Consider the following 15,949-nt stretch of genomic DNA (forward strand, 5'->3'; position numbering starts at 1 on the left):
CTGACGTTATCCTCCCTAAAGCTGCAGCTTGCTGTAGGGTCAACATCTCTTGTTTTTTGTATTAAAAACTTACGAGCAGCTGTCTTATTATCTGGATCGCTGTAATCCTTGGTCTTAATTTTCTACAAACATGTGTGACTTCTCTATATTTCAATAAATTCAGCAATTAACTCTCTAAAGCACTTTTTGAATTCACAAAGTAGAGAAGTATTAGACTGACTAACTAGCTAACTCAAACATGTGTTTTAATCGGACTTAATTCGAGAAAGTAAGTTATGTCGTTTGCATTGTGCCAGTTTTCAATGGTTGTGCTGCCACAGCCTTATTGTTGGATTCTCAAAGATATTCCAACCCATATGTTTGTGACAGTGTTATGTGTTGTTGGGAAAACCAAACAAATTTGAATGAAACATAAATGAATTTAAATGCCATAAAACGTTGAAAAGCGGTAAGTAATTTAATGAAAAAGTCTTATTGTGCTGTAAATTACAATTTATTTGTGAAGTTAGAGAAATTGGTTCTGTGCGTGTATTTCGAAAACATCTAATCTTACAATAAAATTGTTATACGTTGTTTGTGGTAGGTTCTTGTGTTTCTTTATTCTGCACCTGTTTTAAACACACTTATAGAGATCATGTGTCTGTATGTGTGTGCCTGTCATAAAGTGAGCGTGAAGTGCCGTTAACGCCTTCGACGAAGACCATTCGGACCACGGAAAACAGTGAAATATCTTTTTATTGTGGCTTAAGATAATGTAAGTTATTGTCAGCATTTTCCCATATTTTTCGCTGCGGAAGTGGATGAAAACTCTAAACTGTCCCATTCCACAGCTTAACAAGAGATTACGGTTATGCTCCACAGTAAATGCCAATAACTAGAAATGTTTCCTTTCTATCTGCAATAGTTTATAACATTTATAGAAAATGATCTTATCTGTTTGTGTTAGTGCTGTGTTTTAATGCAGGCTCGTAGTTTGTGATCCCCATACCTCGAATAGACGTGGCAGTATTATTTTTCGTATTTCTGTTCATATTTTGTACAGAATTTTAAAATGTGGCTATCTGTTTGACTCGTCCCAAGCATTCTATTGGAGTATTTAACAAGAAATATTCGAAATCAGTCGGAGATTAATTTTGACAGCTATGTTCTGTGTAAAAGGCGACAATAAACCAATCACCTAGGCTGCCAAAGTTGGGATGTGCTGGGTGCCCTACTTGTTTTCATCCTCGCAAAGAAATGTTTTTAAACATACTCATTGACCGAAAGCTTTCGTCACTGAGTTGAAATTTAGTGTTCTTGTCTTCAGTCTGAAGACTGCTATGTTCCAGCTCTCCATGCTACTGTATCCAGTGGAAACCTGTTCTCCAAATAACTGTTGACACACATACATTTGAATTTGAACCTGCTTACTGAACATGTCTCTTGTTCTACCAGTGCTGTCCCCCTCCCCTCCCCTCCCCTCCCCTTTCTACCAGTGCTGTCCCCCTCCCCTCCCCTCCCCTTTCTACCAGTGCTGTCCCCCTCCCCTCCCCTCCCCCCCACCCCGCCCCACACACACACACACTCACCCCTGTGTCCCTACTAAATTGATGTTTTCTTGATATTTCAGAACGTGTAAATGTGTCCCTCAGAATGTGGGAATGTGTCCTGTCATCCAATCCCTTCTTTTACTCAAGTTATAACACAAATTTCTTTTCACGCCAGTTCTATTCGATATCTCCTCAGTATTGTTGTTTTGTAGCGCCATATTTCTTAAGGTTGTTGTATTTTGTTGTGTTGACTGCTTATTGACCACATTTCAATTCCATCCAAGGCTGCACTCCAGATAAATACCTTCAGAAAAGTCTTCCAAACACTTAAATTTATATTTGATGTTAATAACTCTCTCTTCTTCAGAAACCTTTTTGTTGCTGTAGAAAGTGTATGTTTTATGACCTTTCTATTTTGCCCATCTTCAGTTACTTTATTGCCCAAATAGCAAAATTCATCTATGAGTTGTTTCTCATTCCTAGTATAATTCCTGATTTACTTTGGCTATATTCCAGTACCATCGTTCCGCTTTTATTAATGTTCGTTTCATAGCTTACTTACAAGACACTGTCAGGTCTGTTCAACTTCACTTCCCAGTCTTTTGACGTTATCTGACAGAGTTACAGTGTCACTAGCAAACCTAAAAAGGCTTTATTTCTTCTCCCCGAACTTTAATGCTTCTTCAGAGTTTTCTCTGCCTCTATTTACTGCTTACTCAATGTAAAGATTGAACAATGTCAGTAATAGGCTACAAACCTATCTCACTCCCTTCCCAGCCAGTGCTACCCTTTCATGCTGGACTGGTGTCTGGTTTGTGTACAAGTTGTATAAGCCTTTCACTGATTGTATTTGACCGCTGCTAACCTCAGAGAGCTGCATCAAACCAGTCTCAGGACTGAAGACCACAACAAAAACACCCTCAGAATTTCAAAGAGTGTATTCCAGTCAGCACTGTCAGAAGCTTCCTCTAGGTGTACAAAACCTGCAGATGTAGGTTGTCCTTCTTCAACCTATCTTCTAAGATAAGTTGTGGGATCAGAATTGCGTCGCGTATTCCAACATTTCTCAGGACCCCAAATTGACCTTCAGTGAGGTTGACAGACATTGTTCATAGTACACAGAAAGAGGCACAGCAAATGCATTAATAAACTGAGCTCTTATCATTCTGTAACAAAATCTAATGGTGGTGGTCTGAAAAGTTCCCAGCCTCACTCATAGATCATGTTACTAAGTGCATATAAATATTGTAAGTCAAAAATGAATGAACACAGTGATGTCATCAGATCAGACCACATATCATATCTGCAAAAATGTCCAACCATTCACTTATACCCCACAAATGCATGTAATTTCCTGTACTGAGGACCTTGATTTTCCCAGCAACAGACAATACTGTCACAAACTTCCGTATTGGAATTCCTTAAAAAATTCAACAATAAAGCTAAATTGGCGACGCATAACAATAGAACTTGCCTTCTAAACTAAGACAAATGGGATCTTCAGGTGATTATCCAATGAAAGAGTGCTTATAGTGTTTCAAAGACCAGTATTAAGTGAGAATTCTATGATAATACTGCAGCACTCTACATATTGTTCCCATAGGGAATGTGAAAACAAGATTCAACTTCAGTGGTTACCATAGTAGCTGTCTCCAAGTCATTCATTATTCATCTGTGTTTAATTATTGACTTTCCAAAATGGTTGCTGTGAAGACCTTTGTTTGTACAGGTATTTTACACAATATTTTGATGAATTGGGAAAAATCATAAACACCAATAACACACAAAATCTTAAAGCAACTGAACAGTTTAGATTGGTATTGACAAAGCAGTGAAGATAGTAGTGCAGATTCTACGTCGGCTGCACTGCACCCTGAGCCATCTTACATACTGCATGTAAGGGCATACTTCCGAATGGCACTTGAATCTTGAGGTGAAAGACAGGTTATTGTTTAATTTTTTACTTACAATAGGGCCATTGTGGACAAAAAAAGCTCAAGATATTGCCTTGTTATATTCCGTAAGACCCATCATGCAATTAACCTTAAGCAATTTAGGAACCTCAAAAGTGAGTCTACTAAAGAGTAAGCAGCCTTGCTTTGTGAGAGTGAATGAAGTAGTAGTCAAATGATGTGACCAAACTCTGATTGACTACTGCTTACAGCTTGGGAACTATTTAGACCTTCATAAAAGATGATTACGTGGACAATGATAACCTCTTGTCAACAATCAGGATTGTGGGCTAGACTATGACAGTCTCTCCCCTACCCCCCTCCCTCCCCCCCCCCCCCCCAAAAAAAAAAAAAAACTGCAATGAACAACAACTTACTGCAGAATAATCAAAGAAGCTGTTGATATTTTGACATTTACATAAGTGATGATAAAATTGAGACACTATACAGGGGCCTATATAAAGGAAACAAACTTGAACGCAATATTATAGAGAAGGAAGAGGAAGTAGATGGAGATGAGGTAGATGATGTGATTCTGCAAGAAGAAGACCTAAGCCGAAACAAGGCCCCTTGACTACACTACCTTCTATCAGAACTGCTGATATCTTTGGGACAGCCAACCATGACAGAACTATTCCACCTGGTTTGAAAGATCTATGAGGCAGGCGAAATACCCTCAGACTTAAACAATTTGTAATAATTCCAGTTCCAAAGAATGCAAATTCTGACAGCTGTGAATATTACTGAACTATCTGTTTAATAAGTCACGGTTGCAAAATACCGACACAAATTATTTTCAGAAGAATGGAAAAAAGCAAACAGACTGTGGCTTTACAATCAAACAATGGAAAATCCAGGATGGACTGTAATAATACCAGAGAAGGAAAGTTGTTACTCACCATATAGCGGAGATGCTGAGTCACGATAGGCACAACAAAAAGATTCACACAATTAAATCTTTCGGCCATTGAGGCGTTTGTCAGCAGTAGACACACACACACACACACACACACACACACACACACACACACACACACACACACACACGTAAACGCAACTTGCACACACATCTGCAGTCTCAGAGAACTGAAACCACACTGCGAACAGCAGCACCAGTGCATGATGGGAGTGGTGACTGGGTGGGGGTGAGGAGGAGGCTGTGGCGGAGAGAGGGAGGGATAATATGTTGGGAGTGGCAGACAGTGATGTGTTGCAGTTTAGACAGAGGGCAGGAGAGAAGATGCTGGAGGGGGTAAGTAGTGGAAAGGAGAGAAGTAAAAGAAATTAAAAGGCTGGGTGTGGCGGTGAAATGATGGCTGTGTAGTGCTGGAATGGGAACAGGGAGGAGGCTGGATGGGTGAGGACAGTGACTAACGAAGGTTGAGGCCAGGAGGATTACGGGAATGTAGGATGTATTGCAGGGAAAGTTCCCACCTGTGCAATTCAGAAAAGCTGGTGTTGGTGGGAAGGATCGATATGGCACAGGCTGTGAAGCAGTCATTGAGATGAGGGATATGTTTGGCAGTGTGTTCAGCAACAGGGTGGTCCACTTGTTTTTTTTGGCCACAGTTTGTCGGTGGCCGTTCATGCGGACAGACAGCTTGTTGGTTGTCATGCCTGCATAGAATGCAGCACAGAGGTTGCAGCTTAGCTTGTAAATCACATTACTGGTTTCACATGTAGCCCTGCCTCTGATGGGATAGGTGATGTTAGTGACCGGGCTGGAGTAGGTGGTGGTAGAAGGATGTATGGGACAGGTCTTGAATCTAGGTCTATTACAGGGGTATGAGCCATGTGGTAAGGGATTGGGAGCAGGGGTTGTGTAAGGATGGATGAGTATATTGTGTAGGTTTGGTGTACAGCGGAATAGCACGGTAGGAGGGGTGGGAACGATAGTGGGCAGGACATTTCTCATTTCAGGGCATGACAAGAGGTAATCGAAACACTGGCGGAGAATGTAATTCAGTTGCTCCAGTCCTGGATGGTACTGAGTTACGAGGGGAATGCTCCTTTGTGACTGGACTGTGGGACTTTGGGAGTTGGTGGGAGACTGGGAAGATAAGGCGCAGAAAATTTGTTTTTGTACAAGGATGGGAGGTTAATTACGGTCAGTGAAGGCTTCAGTGAGATCCTCGGTATATTTTGAGAGGGACTGCTCGTCACTGTAGATGCGACGGCCATGATTGGCTAGGCTGTATGGAATGGGTGGCAACTGTCGAAGTGGAGGTGTTGCTGGTGGTTAGTAGGTTTGATATGGACAGAGGTACTGATGTAGCCATCTCTGAGGTGAAGGTCAACATCTAGGAAGATGGCTTGTTGGGTTGAGTAGGACCAGGTGAAGCAAATGGGGGAGAAGTTGTTGAGGGTCTGGAGGAATGTGAATAAGGTGTCCTCGCCTTCAATCCAGATAGCACAGATGTCATCAGTGAATCTGAACCAGGTGAGGAGTTTAGGATTCCGGGTTTTTAGGAAGGATTCCTCTAGGTGGCTCATGAATAGGTTAGCATAGGATGGTGCCATACGGGTGTCCATAGCTGTACTACGGATTTGTTTGTAGGTAATGCCTTCAAAGGAGAAGTAATTGTGGGTCAGGATATAGTTGGTCATGGAGACTAGGAAGGAGGTTGTTGGTTTGGAATCCATAGGGCATCTGGAAAAGTAATGTTTGATAGCTGTAAGGCCATGGGCATTAGGAATGTTAGTGTACAGGGAGGTGGCATCAATAGTGACGAGCAGGGCACCGTGTGGTAAAGGGACAGGAACTGTGGAGAGTCGGTTGAGGAAATGGTTGGTATCTTTGATATAGGATAGGTTCCGGGCAATAGGTTGAAGGTGTTGGTCTACGAGAGCAGAGATTCTTCCAGTGGGGGCACAGTAACCGGCCACAATGGGAAGTCCTGGATGGTTGGGTTTATGGACTTTAGGAAGCCTGTAGAAGGTGGGAGTGCGGGGAGTGGTAGGGGTAAGTAGAGAGATGGACTCTGGGGAGATGTTCTGGGATGGACCTAAGGATTTGAGTAGTGACTGGAGATCCTTTTGGATTACTGGAATGCGATCACTGTGGCATGGTTAGTAGGTGGAAGTATCTGACAGCTGATGGAGTCCTTCCACCACGTAATTCTTGCGGTTCAAGACAATGGTGGTGGAGCTTTTGCCAGCAGTTAGGTTTATAAGGTCGGGATCTGTTTTTACATGGTGCACTACGGTTCTTTCTGCAGATGTAAGATTAGTTTGCATGTTGAGGGATTTGGGGAATGATGTTGATGCAAGGTTCGAGGTTAAGAAATTCTGGAAAGTTAACAGGGGGTGGTTTAGAGGCAGTGGGGGTGGATCACGGTTGGATGGAGGAGTGAATGGAGTTAGGCAAGGTTCAATATTGGTCTTTGGTTGAGTGTGATTGGTCGGGTTGGTGGCGAAAAAGTGTTTCCACTGTAGGGTCCGGGAGAAGGAGAGAAGGTCTTTAACTAGTCCAGCATGGTTGAATTTGGGAGTGGGACAAACGGTGTGGCCTTTTGAAAGGTCTGATATTTCTGTGAGGCTAAGGCTTCTGGAGGGTCTGTTTAGGCTCTGGGTTCTGTGTGGTGGTGGGAGGAAGTTTTGGAGGGTGGAGTAAGTGTAGCAGGTCAGCGAGACAGGGTTTGTCAGCTACGAGGGGGCGTGGGGGAGGTTTGGAGGTTGTAAAAGTGGTGGACAGCAGTACTCCGAGGCGAGAGTAGGAAGTGAGTAGGATGGAGAGCTTTTTGAGGTGGCGTTGTACATGTTGCTCAAGTTCCTGCAGGTCAAGAGTTTCAATGTGAGTTACGGGTTCCAGGAATTTGGTATTACATAGCAGGAGAATTTTGCGGAGGAGAGAAGGTACTGCAAGGAGGATTGGGCTTGGTTGATATGGTTTTCCAGGACTATGTTGGTGAGGTCTAAGGATTGGCGGAATCTGAGCAGGTGGAGGTCATTGTGGAAGGAGGGGTGGCAACCAGAGATGGGTAAGGCCATTAGGGGGGATTTCATGAGCCAAGCAACAATGCAGAACAGTATGTGGGACTGGGATCTGGCTAGGGATAAGGAAACTTTTCTGTATTGACGCAGGTAGAAGGAGCAAGGATCCATGGTGGTGCAAAATATGCGAAAAATTACGTAATAAAGTAGAATTACATACGAAAAATTACGCAAAAATACACCTAAATACGTGTGAAAAGTACGAAAAGGATGAAGTGGATACACAAAGGGGGGAGGGGGGGAACAACGAGATGAAATCTGAGGAAGACGACAATAGTGGAAGGCGAAAACTCACTAAAATTGGCGAGAAGTGAAGGGTCAAGTCGAGAATAACTAATCAATAATAAATATATGTATATTACTGTGGTTAGCAGATTTGAGGGCGGGTAAGCGTAAGGGGGACGCCAGATGTGACTGGATGAGGTGGACTTAGTGGGTGCGAACAGGCATAGAACGGAGAAAGTATGGGGGTGGGGAGAGGTTCGTAGTTAGCGATGTAAGATCGTGTGACACTGGAAAAGTGCAGGAGATAATTTCCAGAATGAGATTTTCACTCTGCAGTGGAGTGTGCGCTGATATGAAACTTCCTGGCAGATTAAAACTGTGTGGCGGACCGAGACTTGAACTTGGGACCTTTGCCTTTCGCGGGCAAGTGCTCTACCAACTGAGCTACCCAAGCCATAAGATCAGTTGTAGAGTAATGTGATTTATCTCCTCATTTTCAAAAAATCATATCTTTGTTCACAGTCAGATATCAATGTTGAAATTTTTACAGTATGTTGCTATCATATAGGCATACAATAAATAATAAATTACCATCTGAAAGAAGCTGCATAAACATTCAGTCAGATCTTGGTAAGGTTAATGTTGTATGCAAGGTCACTATTATACAACTTGAACAGCAAGGGTCCCAACACACTTCCCTGGCACACACTTGAAGTTACTTATATATCTGACGTTGATTATTCTTCATCCAGGATAACATGCTGTGTTATCTCTACCAAAACGTTTTCAATCCAGTCACAAATTTCACTAGATACCCCATATGGTCGTACTTTTGACAATAAGCGTAGGTGTGGTACTGAGTCAAATGCTTTTTGAAAATCAAGAAATACTGCATCTGCAGGTTATTCCAAAGCTTTCAGCATGTCATGTGGGTAAAATGCAAGTTGGGTTTCACATGATCGATGTTTTCGAAATCCATGCTGGTTGGCTTTGAGGATTCATTCAGCATTTCTCTGTCTACAGCCCTATGCTTTGTCTTACACCTAGTATGTAGTAATCTCTGTGTCTTTAGAAGTTTTTCCCTTCCGTTGTGAATTGCTCTACTGGGTACATATCTATCCAGTGCATGGTCAGTTGTTCTTTTAAACTTGAGCCAGAGTTCCTCTACATGCTCCTGCCCCATGCTGAAAGTATCAAGTTCCTCACTGGGGTATGACACTACTAGAATTTTATCTACGTTACTGAACTGCTTTTTTTAGTCGCCCTTTGCACTGTGGTAATCATTGTTGCCATAACTGCGTCATGGTCACTGATACCAGTTTCGATGTGCACATCATCAAAGAGGTCAAGTCTATTTGTTGCTATTAGATCCAGCATATTTCCATCATGAGTGGGGTTCCTAACTATATGTTCTACGAGGGTGTTTGAAAAGTTTTCAGAATTACCATGAGAGGTCAGTGCTAGCGCAACGAGTTGTTCAAGTGATATTCATTGGACTGTTGCCTGTAAACGCATGCCATGTTAGTGCTCTTGGAAGAGAGTTGTGGCAGTGACGTGGCACTGTTGTTGTTGCCGAGTAGTTATTCGCGAAGATGGAAAAAAAAATGAGATTCGAGCAGTGATTAAGTACTTCATAAAGAAACATATGAAAGCAAAGGATATTCATGTCAATTTCCAGAATACACTGGGGGACTGTGCTCCTTCATATTAAACTGTTACCAAGTGGAAAAATGAATTTAAATTTGGTTGAGAGAGCTTAGATAATTATTCGTGCAGTAGTCGGCCAGGATGTGTCACTACTCCAGAAATCATTGCAAAAGTGCACAAATTGGTCATGGAGGATAGCTGATTGAAAGTGTGTGAAATTCCTCAAGCTTGCCAGATGTCATCTGAAAGGGTATATCACATTTTAACTGAAGAATCAGAAATGAAAAAATTATCTGCAAGATGGGTGCCGCGACTCTTGACGCTGCATCAAAAACACGTGAGAAAGGACATTCGGAACAATGTTTGGCCCGTTTTAGGAGAAACGAACAAGATTTTTTGTGCCAGTTTGTGACCACAGATGAAACTTGGGTGCACTGCTGTACCCCAAAGACAAAACAACAGACAAAGCAGTGGAGACATGATGTTTCTCCGCCACCAAAGAAAGCAAAGACAATTCCTTTGGCAGGAAACGTCTTGGCATCAGTGTTTTGGTATATGTAGGGGATTCTGTTAGTAGATTATCTCCCACTGGGCAAACAATTACTGGAGAATACTGTGCTAACCTCATGGACAAATTACAACAAAAGATACATGAAAAAAAGGCCTGGTTTAGCTAGGAGGAAAGTTACCTTCCATAAAGACAATGCCTGTCCGCACAAGTGTCGTTGCAAAGGCAAAATTACATGAACTAATGTATTAATTGTTGCCACACCTGCCTTATTCTGCTCCGCCAGACTTCCGTCTCTTTCCAAAACTGAAAATTTTTCTTGGTGGACGAAGATTCACTCAAATGAAGAATTAATAGCTGGAGTTGACAACAACTATTTTGCAGGCCTGGAGGAAACTCCCTTTCGAGATAGGATCAAGGCACTGGAACATCATTGGACCAAGTGCATTAATCTACATTGAAAAATAAAAAAAAGTTTCAGTGATGTAAATACCTTTTTCTATTCCGTTCCAAGAACTTTTCAAACCACCCTTGTACGTAGTTGTCAGAGAAGGCAATCAATAAAGTTTTGCAGCATGTTTTACCACGGTCACTACTAACAAAACTGTAATTTTCCCAAGAAAATTGTTGGATGATTAAAGTCTCCACTGATGATTACTGTATGATTAGGGAATTTACGTGCAAGTGAACTGAGGTTTTCTCTAAAGTTTTCGGTGACCTCAGGAGATGAGTCTGGTGGGTGATAGAAAGACCCAATTATCATTTTATGCCCACCCCCTGATACTGAGTCTTGCTCAAACAGTCTCACATGCTGCTTCAATTTCTATTTCAGTGGACATGAGTTTCTCGTCTGTTGCGACAAATACACTGCATTCATTTTCCATTTGCCTGTCCTTTTGATATATACTTAAAATTTTCCCCAAAATCTAACTGCTACCAATTTCAGGTTTCAACCAGCTTTCTGTGCCTAGTATTATGTGATCTTGCCCGCTTCTCATGAGCGCTTCAAACTCTGGCACTTTTTTGTGAATGCCTCAGGCAGTTTACCATTAGGATGGTACACTTTCTCCTGTGTGAGGCATTTGTTTCGATATCACACTGATACTTGTGGGTTTCCTACAGCTATCATTATATGAATTGGATGGAGAGTTGCCTAATCTAAAAACCCTTTCATGCAACCCACACACAGTCAGCTACCTGAGTAGCAGCCTCTGATGTGTTGTGCTCACCTGACCTATTAAGGGGGACCCTACAGTTCTCAACCCTATTGCGCAAGTCCAGGAAGTCACAGCCTAACTTGTCACAGAACCTTTGAAGTGTCAGGTTCAGTCCTTTCAATCAACTCAGAACCAAAGAGCCAAAACCAGTTCTGGGGACAATGCTGCAAATTGTGAGCTTCATTGAAACTCCATGCCAAGGCTGGTATTTCAGCCTCCTCTGCCAGTCACTGGAATGACTCAAGAATGACCCTGGAGCCGTCATTTGGTCCAACACGTGCCACAATCTACAGTGGGTTGTGCCCTGTTCCCTCAATGACTGCTGGAGTAGCCTCAAGTTTAATGAGGCCCTCAGGCATACACACTGAGTGCATCTGGTGTCCTTTCCTTTCCCTTGCTGCCATTTCCCTTAGGGATACCATTATTCACAGTACGTTTGAAGTGCAGACGATTAATAGACCTCCACCCTTTAGTGTTTGCCCCCTCCTGATACCGGACAAACAGGTTTCCTCAAAACAAGTGAAGTGAGTCTCACTTTCAGGTTTCAGTGAAAGACAGCACCTCAGAGTTGTTGATTAGGGGGGAATCAATACAACACTCTGAGTCCTCCCTGGTTCCCGTCCACCCTGCACGGGATGCCTAGATCTACCATTGACACACTACTCGCAGTCAAATGGACAGTAGTTACAGATTCTGTATTTTCTGTAAAGAAGACTGAACCCACAGGAGACGACAGTGTCTGAGACACCTCTGGTACATGTATGACAGGTACGTGACTCTCGGGAGCTCTTCCAGCACACTGATTCGTAGCAGCTGCCAATCATTTGATAGTAGATAGGGTGATGCCCAGATGCTTACAAATGTCAGCCAACTCCTCCCATGTTCGAGAAAACATTCACAGTGGGTCTGCATTTTGACTGGTGCAATGTATTACAAGGCAGTGAACAAATAGCTTTAAATAAAACCTGCTGATTATCTTTTATTCTGTTGAGCTAAAAAGTTTGCTAATTCCATTTATGAATTGAAGCAAATACACAAAACTAGATTTCTGTGAAGACAGCACAAAAAACTGTGGTAAAAGTTACTGGTTTCCCAAAATGTTTTGATGTTAATTATAGTTCTTAGCAAACTCAAAAACAGAGTTAATTTATAATACGTAAAAAATAACCATTGTGCAAAAAAAAAAAATCATCAAAGCAGAAGTAATTCCATGCTGAGAAAATACCAAATAAAATTTTCATGTGGTTCTGATCATTGCACTATGACAGAATCGAAAACAGTTGGTACTTGTTCAATATCTGTATATTTTATTTCTTTCCGGTCGCTGCGCAAAGGCGGAAGACCACTGAAATTATTTAACCACAAGAGAGCAGCACTTAAGTAATGGCTGTGGCAGTAATTGTTATGCAAGACTCACCTCTGGCTACAAAACAGGCTATGTTTTGCAGACACGGATCAGATATTCAACTGTGGCTGGTTTTTTGGATCAAACAGTGTTTTAGTCAGTTAATCAAGGGTCAAGAATGCCTGCCACTAGCAATAATTTTCACATTAATACAGTTAGTTACAACTAGATTTTGGCAGGGCTTAGAGCAACTGTATGCAAACATGCTTCAGTAATATACTTTTACTGTACATGAATGAGTCCACATTACTGTTGGCATTATACTGTTTGTTATAAATATTAAACAAGTGGGTAGAAGTCAAATATCATTTTATATTGATGTTGCAGTTCTGCTGCAGTTAATAAAAGTTATAGCTATATAACAAGTGACACGTTGTAACATCCTGCACTTTTCTAATCTGTATAGTCCTCGTGCCACTATTATGTACATTTATCACACTGTCATCATTAAAATAACAGTCACACCCTGAGGGAATGCTTTTTGCTGAACCCATTTTATGAGGAACTAGGAAGAATATTCTTTTTGCAGAATGTTATTCAGATCTAGATGATAAAGTTGTCTTTTTCCCCTCTTCCCTTCTGTTTTCCTTCTACTTTTTATCTTTTTGTTTCTGTTTGAGAGAATTCTCCAGCAGTGATGATAGGATTTCCAATTTCTGTGCCCTTCGTGTCCTTCTGTCAATTGATGATGATTTCGGCCAAAGGCAGATGCCAGAAATGGGTGTGCGCACTTGTGGCACGTAATTCTAGTAATCCCGGGAAAGTTCATGGTTGGATTTCCTATGCTTGCTGGTGTCTCCAGTGTTGTTTTGTATTCAGTGATCTGAGCTGCAGTTTGTGTCTCGCTGTTTGCAGGAAGGAGCACACCACTCCAACAAATAAACATTAAAGCTGAATGGGCATATTCCCATTACTTCAAATGCTTTTGCTAACTCCTCTGCTATTGCTGTCTGGCAGTAGGCCCTTCTGATTGAAGCACCACAGTGGTGAGTATTCTTGCTCTAGTTCACTTCAAGAAAGGTAGACAACTGCTAATGTGTACATGAGAGAGCAATATCATGTAGACTTCATAGCTGTTTTTTAGTAAATCTAAGTGCTTTTGTTGTTTGGTTAATAGGCCTAAATTACTGTGTTTGTGTGTGTGTGTGTGTGTGTGTGTGTGTGTGTGTGTGTGTGTGTGTGTGTGTGTGTGTTACTTTCAATCCTAACGAAAATGCTTAGTTAGCTAAATGCCAATAAAGAATTCATGTTAGCTTTTAAGCTTTTTCTCTTCTTCTTCTTCTTCTTCTTCTAGGAGTAAGTGACACAATCAGATAGTAAATCCTTAATAATATCCTCCTGTACCAGAAATGATATATTTCCTTCTTATCCCATCCAGTAAGTCTCCCCTGACCTGGGTTTGGGGTTCTGGCTGACTTTTCTGAACTGTAGCCCTTTCGCTAAACCTCTCCAGTCCTTTTCCTCCACCCCTCTTCCTTCCTCTTCAGTTCATCTGCCAGAAGAAGGAGCCACTGGCTCCCAAAGCTGGTAAAAGTTAAATCCTTGTGTGTGTGTGTGTGTGTGTGTGTGTGTGTGTGTGTGTTCCCCTGCCACCACTTGGGTGAATATATTACTTTATATTATATTACTTTATATTATATTAGAAATGATAGAGTGCTGTACAGACAGTAAGGCACACTTGCAGTTTCCCCTGAAACATAAAGGTTGAACTCCAAAGCTGGATTAGATGGCAATCAACAATGCACATTTTATGAACATAACTACATCATTGTATCACAGGTACAGAAGCTAAGAAAGTTTGTGTTTTACATCCTTGTCACTACAGACAGAACCATAACTCAGTATAGTGATTACTAGCCTTTTCCTTGTGGCTTGGCCCGGGCATGTGTTTAACACATATATTGAACATGCTTCCTGCTCCCACTCTCTCTGCCTACCTTATCCTCACACCTGTATCGGTCTCCTCCCCCTCTCTCTCTGCCCGTTCATCTCCTCCTCCACTTCTCTTTGTCCATTTTCTCCACCCTGTCTCTTTGACCATGACTTCTTCCCCCTCTCTCTGACCATATCTTCCTCCTCTCTCCCTCTAACCATATTCTCCTCCCCTTTTCTCTTTCCATCTCCTCCTCTCTCTTTGTCTTTCCTCCTCCCCCTCGCTCTGTCCATCCCTTCCTCTATCCATCTCAACCCGTCCTCAGCTATCCTCATCAGCACCTGTAGCCCCTGCCATATAGTTAAAAAAAAAAAAAAAGTCGATGCTACTGCCCACAACATGCCTGTCATGCTGGCAGGCCACACATCAGAGATTTGAAAACAATTTATTTGCCCTTGATGTGCAGGCTGCCATGCAAATTTTGTGCATAAATCAGGCCGATACTACTCAAACACACGGAGAACCATTTCTTGTCGCTGGCATGTAGGCAACCCTGTAAAGCAAGTTGATTTGGCATGCCGATACTATTCTCACACAACGTGCCTGTCATGCAGGGCACCCTGTACACCAGGGGCTGGAAGAAACATATTTTTGCTGGTATCCTCACTCCTATTGGAGCTAGGAGATAATAAACCTCACAGTGCTGATACTTGTAAGGCCTGCTGTTTCAGTATCAAATTTGGTTTAAATCTATCCAGCGATTTGTAAGGAGATAACAGACAGATACATACACTCTGCTTTTTATATATTGGGAAGACTTTTAGAAAATATTTTTTTGGTGTGTGATCCTACATGAGGGAAGAGGAGAATTGCTTTGGAAATATGGTTCTGCTGGAGAATTCTGGATTGTCTGGGTAACTAATTAAAAGGTACTGAACCAAATTAGGAAGAAAAGAAATTTATGGCACAAGTTGACTAAATAACAAGAGGTTGATTGGATACACGCCAAGACATATTGGAATAGAAATGTATATGGTAAGAACTAAGAACAGTGCGGGGGGAGGGGGGGAGGAGAATTAAGCCTGATACAATGAACAAGTAGAAGTGGATAAAGCTTGCAGTAGTTACACATAGATGAAGAGACTTACACTGGTCAACTATTTTGGAGAGCTGTATCAAACAAGTCTTTGGACTGAAAACCAAAACATTGTCGTTTAGGTGGAGAGGGAGCAACACACTGTTCAAGTTAGGACACCTATAGCTCCTTTACTCATGATATGGAGGGAGTGACAAGAAAAAATGATGAGAACAAATGGTATTAGTTTTGAATACACACTTTTGAGGTCATTAGGCTGATTGGATGTAACCCTTATGACATTTAACGCCTGGGGTGACGAGCACCAAATTACTATAAATTACTCTTGTAGCAACTCCTATTTCTTGAGTCTGGACTACTTTAGTAAATTACTTCTTTAGTAAATACTCTTTTAGTAACTGTTGGAGAGCTCCAGTTTTTATTTACTGCTTTAGTTGTAACTAAAGCAGTAACGCCTTTTTACTAAAGAAGTAAGCCATTTCTGCACACTGCTGGCACATGCAT

The 15,949-nt window shown here is 41.8% G+C and overlaps 1 protein-coding gene across 1 annotated transcript in view; it reads left to right on the top strand.

Annotated features, from left to right (window-relative positions):
- Positions 1–317: 317 nt before the first annotated feature.
- LOC126101404 (uncharacterized) overlaps positions 318–15,949 on the top strand; it is a 104,065-nt gene continuing 88,433 nt past the window's right edge. Inside the window, exons 1-2 of the mRNA XM_049912067.1 lie at positions 318–448; positions 13,332–13,462. The gene's annotated coding sequence lies outside the window, so the exon portion shown is untranslated. The remainder of the gene's footprint in view (positions 449–13,331; positions 13,463–15,949) is intronic.

The sequence above is a fragment of the Schistocerca cancellata genome, chromosome 9 (genome assembly GCF_023864275.1).
Source record: "Schistocerca cancellata isolate TAMUIC-IGC-003103 chromosome 9, iqSchCanc2.1, whole genome shotgun sequence".
NCBI classification, from domain to species: Eukaryota; Metazoa; Arthropoda; class Insecta; order Orthoptera; family Acrididae; genus Schistocerca; species Schistocerca cancellata.